Here is a 15,128-nt window from a genome sequence, read left to right on the forward strand (position 1 = left end):
CTACTGCTGAGCCAACCGGCCAGGGCCTAATAATGCTTCTTTATCTCCAATGTCGGGTTCTATGGCAAATGTAAAACCACATTCAAAGTCCAATTGAAAATACCCTTCCTTATTCACCCTTTTGCACTCTGGACCTCTGCTAGCAACTTTTCCTTTGCCTAGAATAACAGTACTCATTCTTCCAGGCCAGCTCAGTGGCCTGAGGTCTTTTTAAGTTCCTTATCTTACTCATATTTATAGAATTGGTTGCCTCACTTTGTTTTTTCATGGAGCTTTCTTTACTTTTCTCTTAAAACACCAACAACATTGGTTGTTTGAAAATTTTTCCACCCTGGTTGGTGAGTTCCTTAAGGATTAAAACCAGTTATTCAGTAGGACCTTAATACGGCTTTGAGTAACTATTTTTAAATAAATAATTCAGGATGGTGTCAGTGTGCAGGCATATATATTGAAAGTGTAACCTTTTGAATTTGATATTAAACTTTCCCTAAAACAGTATAAGAATTAAAATGCTTAACTCTTTAAAATGCATAAATAGGTTAGACTACCTTTTAAACAGAAAATATATTACATTACGGTTTTCTAATGGAGTGAACTGTTGTCATATTTAAACTCCTTAAAAATCATGTATTCCTTGAAAATATGAAGTAACAATGTTGTTTTTCAACATTGAGTATCTCAGTGGAGACTTTGTGAATTCTCTCTTAGAATAGATGTTTGCAGCTTATTTTCAGCATCTGCCTTCGAGGTGGTCAGTAACTTGACATTGAGTCCACAAATACATTTGACATCTCATTTGCTTTGTGCTTTTATTGTGGGAAAATGAAAAATATTTTACTAGAGAACTCTATGAAACATTTCAGTTTACTTTCAATGATGTACGATTACTTGTCTTCCAAAATGAGGTGCTCTAGTTCTCAGGGATTTGAGTTAAGTTCTGGGGAAGTCTGAAGGTGTTAAGAAAGATTAATGCAAGAAAATTTCTACTGACTTCTGAAGCTTTCTTCATTTGAGTCTTCCTGTCTTATCTAGCGTGATTGTCATGGATATAACTAAATCTGTGGAAGCGAGGCTCATTCAATACATAATTTTAAATCTTTTTATCCCTCCTTTTGAATCCTACAGAATCCATTTCTGCATATGACCATCTGGCTCTTTGAAGCAATGTCCTATCATGTGCCATGCTGGTGATGTCACAGGACGCAAAGAAGTCAATGTTAACATATAGCCAGCATACAGGAAGTCACGTAAGTAAGGTTTTTAGAATTATATCAGGTAGTAGTATAGATCTTTTAATAATGTAATTATATAATTAACAATAAAGATGTGACAAACTAGGTGAAGTTTTACACACACACACACACACACACACACTCAGCAATTTTTAAATGAGTATCTTGGTTAAAAAAAGAAAATACCAGTTGTCACAGAATATTTAAGGCATTTCTGAGGACAGAGAACATTGCATATATCAAAGGTAGGCAATTATTTTTTTCTGAAAAGAGCCAGACGGTAAATATGTTAGGCTTTGTAAACCAAGTAATCTCTGTCATAACTACTCAGCTCTACCTTATTGCTGCAAAGCAGCCACAGACACGAATGGGTGTGGCTCTTTCCCAACAAAACTATTTACAAACCGGTGCCAGGTGAGGTTTGACCTATGGGTCATAGTGTGTCAACCCTTGGCATGTAAGAGGAACAAAATCTGCATCTCACTTTGTGCAGTTATTTTGTTAATTTTCAAGGGACTGGAATTCTTCAAATTAAATAATAAATGTAATTCAACTACTCAATTTCTGAGTGATTTTACCAATGTCAAGAAGTTAGAGCATAACATAAATTAGGTTTTTTGAATGCCTTATTGAAACTTTTGAGAAATGCTTGGGAATAAAGCAAAATCAAGTTCAGTCTCAAGAACTAAACAAAATAAAGCTATAGACATGGAAATCCAAGGAACCAGCTTTCTCTTGATAAAGTGAACACACATTTTTCTTTATACTTTCAGTTATTTTAACTCCTTCAGAAAATAATCTTGGAGCATGTGTATAAAAAGTAAAATAATTATGAAAACTGAAACCTTTTACAAGAATCTTAGCAGGGAAATGGTAATTCCTGTCTTGGCAATTATTTCTAGTAAAGGCAATATAAATTGAAAGAAAAAGTATGAAGAACACAGCTTTTTTCCCCAACATTACCTACAAAGTAAAAATTTAACCTCTGACTTCATATTCTTCCTTGAAACTGCTCTGTTTCCTAGAATTTTTATTAAAAATTCCCTACACTCAAGAAACTTACTGACAGTCTTAGGGATACACACACATCAGGTATTGTGACCATTGAAGAATCCACCAGCTCATTAAAAAAGTAAGATGTCAAAAACAAAAACTATTAATGCAAGAAAGAATTTTTAAAATTCTACTTATAATTGCATTATAATTGTTGTTTCAGATAATTCCCACAATATGCCAGTGAATTTCTAATTTGGTTCTCAAAGCTATGCTGAGCAACACTGAGGCAGTGTATCAAGAAAATAGTTTTGTCACAAGTCAGAGAAAAGAAAATAAGCTGTTAGAATTTTTTCAAATTTATTTTTTCTTCTTTTTTTTCTCTTTGTTTGTTTTTTAGCTAGAGAGAGATAGAGAAGCAAGGACAGACAGACAAGAAGGAAGAGAGATGAGAAGTATCAACTCATGGTTGTGGTGCCTTGGTTGTTCATTGATTGCTTTCTCATATGTGTCTTGACAGGCTGTGGGGGTTGGGGCCAGAGCTCCAGCAGAGCCAGTGACCCCTTGCTCAGGTCAGCAGCCTTAGGCTCAGGCCAGCAACCTTGGGGTCATGTCCATGATTCCACACTCAACCCAGATGAGCCCGCACTCAGGCCAGCGTCCTCGGGGTTTTGGACCTGGGTCCTCAGCATCTGAGGCCAACTCTGTGCCCACTGTGCCGCCACCTGGTCAGGCTCCATTACATTCTTAAATAAAAACATGCGTACTTCTTTTCAAAAAAAAAAAAAGGTATCATAATAATAAGTAGGGTTCATTCCAGGAAAGAAAGGTTATGAACTCTATTAGATCATTCATCATGTTAGTTGAGCTAAGGGGGGGAAAAAACATACATTAATCTCTGTAGATGCTGAATAGTCATTTGCAAAATTAAATAACCATTCTGGATTTTTTTAAATAAATAACTCAATAAAGTAAGAGTTAAACATTTTATAGCTATGACAGACTGACAGACTCTGCACCAACACACATGCATACATACACCTCTGAGCCCGAAACAGCCTTATAAATAATGTCAAAATGGCATTTCTATTGTCTCTGCTTTAAGTACAAATGAAACGAGGGTGCACAATCGTCACCTCTTCTCGTGACACTCTGCCACAGTTATTAGTCAGCAAAGCTAGATAAGAAAAAGACATTTGAAGATAATATTTAGAAAAGCGAAAGTAAAACTGTTATCTGTAGATGATTTAATACTTAGAAAACCCAAAAGAATCTGAAAAAATTTTGTTACTCAATTTCAGCATCTAAAAGAGAAAACCAAAAGACAAATCTGACTCATAAAAAAATCTTTTGGTTGGCAAAAACTAACTAAATCAAAACAAAAACTCAAGTGTACTCTGGGGAAATTCTAAAGAATGTTAAACTGTGGAAAAAATATCTGCCTTTCAAATCACCAAGAGTTCTCCCTGTATGTTAAAAATTCTAGGAGTGTGGGAAAGTACAAAGCAGTAGAACAGTGGGCAAAGATCATGAGTGGACAGTATGCTTTAAAAGAAATACAAATAGCATTTTGACTCATAAAAATATTCAACCTCATATAAAATGCTAATTATTTGATTTTATTTAAGGAATGTGGGGATATATACATGTATTTCTAAATGTGCTTGCATTTCATAAGGACACTTACAATGATCTGGAGGAACTAATAAAAATGCTTGTCTAGATGAAGAGAGAGTGGAGGGACAGGGACAGGAATCGGGGCAGGATTTCTAAATGAATACCTCTAGTATTGGTTTGTTTTTCAACCATATGAATATATTACCTTTATAGAAAAAATATTATAAGATGTATTTCTTTTGCAAATTTTTAAAGTGAGAAATTGCATCTCATTTTATCTTGTAGTCTTGATTATTGTAGACATTGATTTTTTTAAAAGTGTTCATTTGTTATTTACATTTCCATCTTGAAATTAACTTTAGTGCCTGATATTTAGAGATATTTTTCTTTTTCTTAAACCAAATTTTACAATCTCTTGCAATGTAAGGAACCAATACATTTTAACATACTTATTTCACTTATTTTTAGTCTGTTCATTCTATCATTTTGTTTACTATACATTAATTCACAGGACTTAGTGATTTTTATTTTGTCAAATCTATCAGTCTTACTTTTTTAAGTATTTAAAAAATGCTTTAAAACCTTTCCAGAATCAGACAGTTACTTATATATCTTTTTCTAGATGTCTTTTTTTAAGTTAGAATTTGTCATAACATGTGAGATGAGAGTATTATTTTTCTCCTAAATAGCTAACCAATGGCTTTACCGAGTCTTTGTTAAATGATCAAGTTCCCTTACCTGTTCAGTGTTCCACTCAGTCGTCAATTCGTACATCAGTTATATACTTATTTTTATTCTATGGTAAATTTTAACATCTACTAGATCTAGTTCCTCTTTATTACTTTTCTATCTGAAAATTATTTTCACCATTGGATTTTTCCCTGTCGACTTCAGAATCATAGTATTGATTTAACTATTTATTCAATTCTTATCTTTTATATCTTATTAAATAATTTAGAAAAATAATATCCTTAATATGTAGTGTTGCCATCCAAGAATAAAGTATGCTTCTCAAATTATTTAATTGTCTGGTTTTATTTACTTTTTATATAGATTCAATACATCCTTTAACATATTCATCCCAAAGTTTTATATAATTTTGTCATTAATGTGAACCAGATAATTTTTTCTACATATTGCTAAGAAATAGAATGCTGAATATAGAAATTATTGGTTATTTAATTTTTGTTTATCATTTACTTTGTTCTAAACTATCTCATAGAACTTGCTATTTTAGTTCTGATGATACCTTATATAATTTGTTTAACTTGGTTAATTAAATAATTGTAGAATGTACCAGTACTAGTTTTATTTTTTTTGAATAATTATAACTATAGTTTCTAGTTTTCTGCCATTCTTTGTATTAATCACAAATTTCAGAAAAGTGCCAAAAAATATCACCAGGATATCTTATTTTTGTTACTGAATACAACAGAAATATTTATAATGGTTTGCTTGTAGTTTTGAAGTTGGTATTAGCTTAAGAAAGATTTGATAATCTTAAGGAATTATTTTTCTATTCCTTTGATTAAGAATTGCTATCTTTACAAAAAGAACGCGTGCCGACTTTTGTCAAATGCTTTTTAAGTGCCCAGTCTATATAGTCATTGAGAGCTCGGGTTGACCAGGATATGAGGCCCTGCTTTGCCTATTAGTCCAGGGGTATCAGTTTTATTATTTGTCAGTTGGCCATAGCAATCTTTCCTGCCTCACGGTGGTTCTATAAATAAACAGCACATGAACTGAAACCTTTACCCTATTTTGCATGGCCCTTGGATTATTATAGTAAGTGCTTAATAAGCAATAGCTATTATTGTCATCTGTTCAGATGATGGCATGATTTTTTATGGGTCAATTTAAGACCAAAGAATGGGAGCAAAGCATGTCTGACTTGAATCTCAGATAACCATGGCTCATCTTATCAAGAGCAAACATCTGTCTGCCCTGCATTTCCACACCAGTGGTTCAGTTCACACTCTCTCTATATATATGCTTTATTCTCAGTATGCCACTCACCTTGGGAAAAAGTAGATTTGCTTTGTGCAGCCTGCAAGATTAAGAAACACTTTTGTTTACTGCTTTTCAGAGTTAAGTTTATTTAGTTATAGGAAGGAAGGGTGGAGTTGAATCAAATACTAATTTTTGAAACTTTTTGGGTTCTATTAGTTATAATGGGGGATAATATGGAACGTGCTTATTTCTTGTCATGTAATGTGTGTATACACACATTTTTTTGTTTTGTTTATTTTTATTTTTGATAAGCTAGGAAGGAATGTTATTGTGAGAATGGTAGAGTGTGACTTGTAATGAGTTTGGAGAGGTAGGCAAGAACTAGATCATGTTTCATCTTAGAGGTTATTCCAGGTATTATTTTGCACTGAATCCTAAGGGCAACAGGAAACTTCTAGAGGATTTGTTAAGGAGGGAGAGACACGATCCAATCTGTTTTACCAGGATCCAAGGAGAACGAATTTTGGAGGAGGGTGCCCTTGGAGAGTGAAGGGGCAGTTAGGAAGCAGTCTAAGTGAAATTGGATGGTGGTTTGAACTGAGATCCAAGGAACAATGTGACAGGTGGGAGAATAGTGAGTGGGAGACAGAATACGATGCTTTTAGTGACATATCTCTGAAGTTAATAGGCCCAAGGACTACTCGGTACTCTGTGTCATTTGATGTGGCTCAAGATAGATCAGTATAGCCTTAGCTTTAAATAATAGCTGCTGCCCAGAAAAGCTGGTGTAATGAGTAGTTCTTAATTAACCATTGACCTCTTGTGCAAAATTTGAAATGCAATTCCACTGTGGTGAAGGATGGATGGAAATAAAATTGTGATATGGGAGAATCTCTCTCCATTAAAACTGCTTGGGGCTCCAGCAGGTGCATAATGCTTGGCCTTAGCATGTGGTGGAGCTAGCCATTGTTTTAACTAGTAATCTAATAGGGGCTAAGAAACCAGCTAACCAAACTCATTAGAAGGTAGGCAACCTAAAATAAGGTTGGATTTTATGATATCTTTTTTGGTTGTTTGGTTTTTTTATTTAATTGTTGTTGTTTTTAATTTTATTTTTTCTTTTTGCCCTTTGATCCACTCACCCACCTCTTTGGCCCGCCCCCTGATCTGGCACCCACCAATCTGCTCTTTGCAGCCACAGGCACCTGTCTTTTCTGCCCAGCTCCCCGGCTCAGCAGTGCCCCCAGTGTGGAGTGTAAATTCTCTCTCTATAATATTTAGAAAGTTGTGGAAAAACTATGAGGGTTAGTCACCTACACATAAAAGCATGATCCTCACTATCCCTGTCTACCGTTAGTAAGGTTATTTCATCCTCAGTTTTAATTTTCTGATACAATAGGTTATCTAAATATTCTGTGGAACCTTAACCTGACATTGATAACACTGTTTTATGGGACATTAAGCTTTGTCTGCTGCCACTGTTAGTCCAGTTCCCTTTACAGAAATATATATAATTTGTGCATTTAAAAACGTGTACAGCATAGATGACTACTTTTTGTTAATACGTATTGTATAGCTGTGGTTACATCGCTTTATAATTTTATTAAAAATTGTTAAATGATTGGTTTTGTGATAGAGATAACATTGAACGCCACATAGGCTGGAAACTCGAAGCCCTTTGTTGTCAAGCGATATTTTCTTTAGGTCGGAGCGCCCTTGGAAGGCCGGACGGGGCAGACGCTCCGCGCCTTCGTGCACCTTACGAGGCCATGCTCCTCGGGTCCTCTGCTGTCTGGATGCCGCGTTCAGCTCCCTGTGTGGCCGCCCCACTGCCTCACCCGTGCAAGGCTCTGGCTCTCTCTTCAGCCGTCTTCTGTATTCCCTATGGGTTTTGGCAGAAACTTCTGGATTCTTTCCAGAGTAGAAGCTTGGGTGTGTTAGCTCAATCCTTCTTTCCGCCTAATTCTCACCTTTACATTCTGGTCACATTTGGCTGCCTCTTGAGTGGAGCTTCCCTTCATGTTGGTATTTATCAGTAATCCCTAAGTGGGAGGGGGTGGAGGGTAGGGGGCAAAATTAAGACTGCCACCAAATGCACTCTCAACCTACCCCCCCCCCCCAGGGCATCAAACCTTGCATGGAGTGTTTACCTCACTGGTGTCTTCTTCTACCTCTGTTTCTCTTAGCTCTCCCCGCCCCTCCCACACACACTCTCCTGGCTGAAACATCTAATTAATACAGCCTTTTTTGTACTTAAAAAATTTTTATTTAGAAAATAAAATTTCGTGGGGTGACATTGATCAATAGATGGAGTACATAGGTTTAACACATCTTTTTGATTTTGTGGGTAATCTGCCCTCTTGCCTTCATAGACAGACAGTGTTTCCACCCTGTACTCTGGGAAAACCTGTTACATCAAGTGTTATTTTCAAGGTGGATGCCTCAGGAAAGTTGGACAGCAGGGGTTTTCCAAGGAGGCGGTGACACTGGTTAAATCCAGGAGCACAACGGAGTGGCTGGAAGCTGGCTGCCGGACTCCTGATCCAGGACTCCTGCCCAGGGCTCCTGCTCCAGGGCTCCTGCTCCAGGGCTCCTGCTCCAGGGCGCCGCTCACTCCCTGGGAGGCTTTGGGCAAGTTCTCTGTTCCTCAGACTTCTCCTCTTTACAGTGATGACAGTGACAGGACCTTTGTTATACAGTTGTTGTAATGAAAAAATTAGTGAATAAGGAAGCAGCTCAGAAGAGTAACTGATCAGTAGTATTTGATATTTGTTAACAATTATTCTTTAACTATTATTAATGGTAAAAATTATTTTCCTTTGATATATTTGAAGATAGAACATAGAATAGGGTAAAATGATCAATATAAGTATTTTTCTATATACAATGGCTAAAAGTTGTATTTTTTTTTGTTTCAGTAATCATTACTAGCAACTAATGATATGAAATAAGGTATAGTTTAAAGCATTCTATATAGTTCATTGTAATTTATAAATCTTTAGTTGTTTATGATTGATGAAATATTTTAACAACTTCTAACTACCTGTTGCACCAAGGATCTGTCTGTATGTGTGAGAAAATGTACTAGTTTGAGAGTTTTAAAGTCTCATTGTTGATTTTGTATACAGTGGTTTAACAATAAGAAATAAATTGTCTCTTAATAGCTGTCCCTTTTGTTCCTTCATGACAAAAAGATCAATATATTTTAATCTTGTTTTCCTTTTATCTCAGCGTCTACCTGAGGCTGAGAGAGCATTGCGTTGGGATGTGGAGTGACCTTGTATTCTCTCTCCTTTCACTTCAGTGGTTTCAATGCCAGTTCTGACTAGCTAGTCTCCTTCCTTTTCAAATGACTTCACAACAGAATATTATTTCATGGCATTTTTGTTGATTTGTAATCTCAATGACTATAATTTATATATATCACAAAATATTGAGGGTTATGTATGACAAAACAGAAACACAAACTTATCCAGTTTGCTCAAAATAAGAGATTTCAAATATTTGTGACTAGCAAGAATTTTCCATTGACAAATATTCATACGATCTGGATTGAACAGTAGACTTAATGCATTATAACAGGGAACACTCCTAACCACTTACGGTTCAGTGTTGCCTGATTTAAAAAAAAATAAATGTAAAACAATGATAACACAGCAAAAATATTCCAGTTTGTAGAAAGTTATATATGTTGATTGTGGTCTCTAGCTATAGGGATTGGCTTTGATTTTCTTGAAAGAGCAATCCAGTTCCTAATCTTTTGACGTTTAGCTACGCCACCCCTCAGCTTGGAACATTCCCTACTCTCTTCTTTCAGAGATGTCTGCTTGCCCTGTAAGTCAGCTTCCATGTTATTGCCTCCAGAAAGCCTCATTTCTGTTGTGTTTTCATAAGACCTCTCTCTAATATGCCCACTCTCATATAATTCTGTGGGTTTATCTGTCTTCTCCATTTGATTCTGAGTTCAGTGAGGCCAGGTCTGATGTTGACCTTGATCACGTGGTAGCTCCACTTCATAGCACAACACTTAGAGCATTTTAGTGGGCGATCGTTGTTTGTTGAATGAATTAATTGGGAGTAGACTGGAATAAAATCTTGTTTTGTCATTTGTGTATTTTTTATCTAATTAAAAATACAATAGAAGCCCCTTTTTTCTGAATCAGGAATCAGTTGTTTGGCATTGAGTAAGAGACAACATGCAAATTTCTGTGTTCTTATTGTGTGCAACAGATTAGACATTCAGTTTAAGTATTCATATGATCTTTCATTAAATAGTTGTTTTATATGATCAAAGATATGATGTTATTTGATTAACTTCTTATTTTTGGCAGTTCCCTTAGCACATTGCTATGGGAATTATGCTTACTCAAATTAAATACCTCAATTTTTCCTTTAAAGTAGTAGAACAACACATCTTATGACCTTTGTTAATTTATTAAGATCCTAATCCTTTTTAGCTTTTTTTTTTTTTTTTTTTTTTGTATTTTTCTGAAGTTGGAAACTGGGAGGCAGTCAGATAGACTCCCGCATGTGCCCAACCGGGATCCACCCGGCATGCCCACCAGGGGGCGATGCTCCGCCCATCTGGGGCACTGCTCTGTTGCAACCAGAGCCATTCTAGCACCTGAGGCAGAGGCCATAGAGCAATCCTCAGCGCCTGGGCCAATTTTGTTCCAGTGGAGCCTTGGCTGCGGGAGGGGAAGAGAGAGACAGAGAAGAAGGAGAGGGAGGGGGGTGGAGAAGCAGATGGGCGCTTCTCCTTTGTGCCCTGGCCGGGAATTGAACCCGGGACTCCTGCACGCCAGGCCGACGCTCTACCACTGAGCAAACCAGCCAGGGCCCTTTTTTTTTTTAGCATTTTTAGTTTGCTCTTGTTGTTGTTTTATGCTCAACTGGTGTAGCATTTTTAGAATGCAAATACAAATTACCAGACTCATATTCACATGTGCTTTCACATGTGCTTTGTGGAATCACCTGTTTAATTTATTGTGATATCTTATATGAAATTTTATTTTAATTTCACAAACCTGTAAGTCTTTTCAAGGAATAAGGGAGCCTATGCAGAATATCTAGACAATTTTGCAGGGTATTCCCAGATAAGTTATATATAAAATGTGTCAGAAATTTCTGAAGTTTCATAAAATAAACTATTTAAAAGTATAGTAACGCATCTTAAATTCCTACTACATGCTAAATACTGTGGCACATTGCATGCATGATCTCATTCTCCTCATTACAGCCATTTATGATTTGTGTCATCTCTAGAAGTTAAACAAATTGCCCTATGCATTCGTTTTCTATCTTGTGTAACAAATCATCACAAACTTAATGACATAAAATCACGCTCATTGATTATATCAGTTTTTCAGATCAGAAGTTCAGAGAAGCTTGACTGGGTATTCTGCTCAGGATCTGACAAGGTCAAAATCAAGTGTCTGCCAGTCTGGCCTTTTAGCTGGAGGCTCTGGACAGGATCCACTGCCAACCTTATTCAGGTTGTTGGCAAAATTTAGTTCCTTGTGGTTGTACAACTGAGGTCCTTGTTTCCTTGCCACCAGTATTCCCTCTTTCATGGCTCCCTCAGTCTTCAGACCAGCAAAGGCATATATAATCCTTTGAGTCTATCTAGCTAGCTTTTTTTCTGCCACCAGCAAGAAAAATGTACTCTGCTTTTAAGGGCTCATGTGATTATATTAGTCACTACTTCTCGCTCTTCCCTCAGTCCAAATAATCTCCTCACTGTGCCATATAACATAACACAACCAGGAATACTATCATAAGCACATTTAGGGTGGGATGGGGGTGGGGTGTATAATTCTGCTTGCCACATTCTATTACTCAAAACAACAAATGACGGATTTGGAGGTGAAGCCTAGATTTGGTCGAGCTACAGAGCATGTCGTTATACTGCATTCATCAAAGGGTCTGATTTTATCCATGGGCATTTATTACGGAAACCAGCCTTGTTGCTACATAGCCACACTCTTGGAAGCACAGAGTGCCATAAAATGTATTGCCTTAAAAGGCTGCAACACAAACTTTACATACACACTGGTCCTGTAAAATATGATCCGGATAGTCAAGAATCATGTGAATCAGGTTTTATGGTGCCCTATATATTTTTGTGAATTTTACTGATGTCAATTTAGTTTGCCCTATTTTATTTCAAGCTTTGACTTGCACTTTGCACCCTGTCTCTCCCCTCTGCTTATCTTATGAACACACTTTAAAAGCTTGGATAGTAAGAGTCATGCTCATTAGAGCTTCTTTTAGAAACTTGAGTACAATTATAGTTTTTTTTCTTCTTATTTAAATACTTTTCAGAGATAATTGACTTTTAATTCCTGCAATGCGCTAAGGGAATGACTAAAATCAAGAAAACTCTTGCTCTTGAACATGTAAACCTACTGCTAACTTGAGGTCACATGGGCTTTTATGAAGCAGAATATTTGATCTGCACACAATGAAGAAAAGAACAATTAAATGTTCTTTTATTGATTTTAAATAACTTAAGCATATATATGACCTATTTTTTAGGCTGTTGAGTGTATAATTTAAAAAAACCCCACTGATTTTCTGTTGACAACTTTTAAATCTTCTTTTTTCTTCCTTAAGACAATGATAGAAATCTTATTTTCTCATGATTTACCAGGTCAGATAGACCTGTGTTAGGAAGCATAGTTTGTGAGTGAAACAAAGGCCAGTCCTGGCTTACTCAATATCTAAGTCATTTGGGACAGATCATTAGAGATCTCTGAAACTCATTGTCCCCAACTAGAAAATGAAAAGTTTCAAAATGCTGTGACTTTTAAACACATGTTTGATATACTTTGGTCAGTTTCCAAGTGCCTAGAAATATTTAATATATTTCAGCTTCACTGTTTAGATATTTGTTTGTTGGATCTCATAAAGACATCTGAAAAATTTTACACTGTATGTGATATTATAGCAAACGGGGCTTATCATACATAAGTTACAGGAATGTTTTTCGATCTTTACACAATAAAAGTATTTTTTTGGTTCCAATACATTGCACATTCTGTTCTTCTCACATAAATTTTCCATTTTTTCCCTTTTTCTCTTATTTCACCAGAAATATCTTTTACAGTATTTGAATGCTATTTGGTCACAATGTATGCAATGATTGTTCTTCCTTTAATGAGACATGAATATTTCTGCTATCTAGGATAAATTGCAAAATTAAAGCACAGACATCATGATGGCAGGCTGTGGCCAGAGTGGCTGTGCATTGTCTTAGCAAAGTTGTTTTTTTCTTTCTTTGTGAAATACATTGTGTGAGACACTGGTGTTGTCATTCTGATGGGTTTTCGAAACTTAATAGCCCAGTTGTGACAAGTCAAAGCATCCGTATGACAATTTAAAGTGTTAAAGAAAATTACATGAACAGTTCAATTAGAAATGGGGTCTGAGCTATAACTTCTTTCCCTGGAAGGGAGGATATTATGGGCAACATGCACATAGGGAATGATCTTTCTGGTGATAAAGTTGAGAAAATAGCAACCAGAACAGAAAAAAACTATTCACGATGCCGTTCAGTATGTAAAGAACAAAAGGAATGTTCACTATGCAAGAACCTCTCTACTGTGTATTTGCAATGATGGCTTCGTGCAAGGGGAAACAGATGTTTATCTGCTTTTCCTTTGGTTTTATTTTCTGTTAACACTGCCATTCTGTCAGTACGTGGCTTCATAAAGCTGCAGGATTCTCATAGGAAAACTATGGAGGCCATGTGCTCTGGAAGCCAATGTGTTGATTTTCTAGCAGGATAGCAATATTTTATTATAGCTGGAAGGAGTGTGTGACTAGGAGTATTACAGGCAGGAAGTCTAATGCCCCCAACACCGTGTCCAGAAGTGAGCTATCTCCTGTGTTTTATGTGCTTCATTCTATTGAATGAATATTGTATTACTATTTTTATTTTATTGTTTGAACATCGGAGACTTGTCAGATGGTTCTGTTTCTTTTGAACACTTGATGGAAAGTTTTGTTATAAAGCATTTTTCATGGGATGACTTTATGTCTTGCTGATAAAGCAAAGTTCCATAAAACCTGATGGGAAATTTCTTTATGAGTCACTGCCCTGTGCACTATTAGAAGCTCAGAACTGGAGCGTTAGTTTTAACTCTTAGCTGTGTTTGCCCGGTGTATCTTTTAGACACATTTATCTTACCACTTTCTTCCTACAGAACATCTCTCCCACCAGCCTTTCTTCAGAGACTCAGTAGCCTTGTGCAGCCCATCCCTGCTTTATGTTAGAACCAAGCTTTGTGGGTTATCTTCCTTGGCTATTTGCATTGTCAAAATCATATACCATTTATGTTCAATCACTCACCTCTCTTGTTATTCTAGACATAGCTCCTAAAAAGTACTTCCTTCCAGGGAGTCGTCAATGAGTATTAATTGAACATTTGGGGGAGATTTTTTTGTTTTACTGAAATGAGTATACTTTAATGTTGATTCTTCCTTATTAAAACTTCATTACTTTCCACTTGCATTTTGTGGCCATATCACCTTGGTTTTATAACTTTACTGGTTGGCACTTTGATATTCAGCTCAGCTAGTACACACTTCTATCCCCCCTGTAATTCTGGACTAATTAATGATCTATTTTTTTTATTAAGTGAAAAGTGGGGAGGCAGAGAGACAGACTCTTGCATGTGCCCCCAACTGGAATCCACCTGGCAAGCCTCCTACTGGGCAAGCCTCCATCTGGGGCATTGCTCCATTGTTCAGCAACCAAGTTATTTTAGTGCCTGAGGTGAGGCCATGGAGACATCCTCAGTGACCAGGGCCAACTTGCTCAAACCATTTGAGCCATGGCTGAGGGAGGGGGAGAGAAAGAGAGAAGGGGGAAGGATGGAGAAGCAGATGGTTGCTTCTCCTTTGTGCCCTGACTGGGAATTGAACTTGGGACTTCCACATGCTGGGCCGACACTTTACCATTGAGTCAACCAGCCAGGGCTGTTAATGTTTTATTTGATGTTATTTAAGCAGAGCCTGAGAGAGGGCCTGTCCTCCATGATTGTCCATTTTCCTTCTTTGCCCGGAATACCTTTTGATTGTTACTCTGAAGTCTTGTATGAGATGCACTGTGAAACACACTTTCTTTCTCTCTTTTTCTTATGACATGACAGGTTTAAACAACCTGAGTGAAAAGAAGAGGGACAAGACTTCTCTTTAGGAGAAATAGGATCCATAGTAATCTTCTGCTCTCCCTGGAAACAGGTTGTGCAGCATCCAGGATGGAGTCTGAACTCTGCAGACCTTTCTTCACGTTTTCCTTTAAAAATAAATAAATAAAAGGGTAAGCGGCAG

At 36.7% G+C, this 15,128-nt stretch overlaps 1 protein-coding gene across 7 annotated transcripts in view; it reads left to right on the plus strand.

The window, feature by feature from the left end:
- Positions 1 to 15,128, plus strand: part of IL15 (interleukin 15) — a 66,526-nt gene that overhangs the window by 22,564 nt on the left and 28,834 nt on the right. For all 7 annotated transcript variants that reach the window (XM_066385617.1, XM_066385627.1, XM_066385637.1 and 4 more), the window contains one exon: positions 1,126 to 1,247. The gene's annotated coding sequence lies outside the window, so the exon portion shown is untranslated. The remainder of the gene's footprint in view (positions 1 to 1,125; positions 1,248 to 15,128) is intronic.

The sequence above is a fragment of the Saccopteryx leptura genome, chromosome 1 (assembly GCF_036850995.1).
Source record: "Saccopteryx leptura isolate mSacLep1 chromosome 1, mSacLep1_pri_phased_curated, whole genome shotgun sequence".
Lineage (NCBI taxonomy): Eukaryota > Metazoa > Chordata > Mammalia > Chiroptera > Emballonuridae > Saccopteryx > Saccopteryx leptura.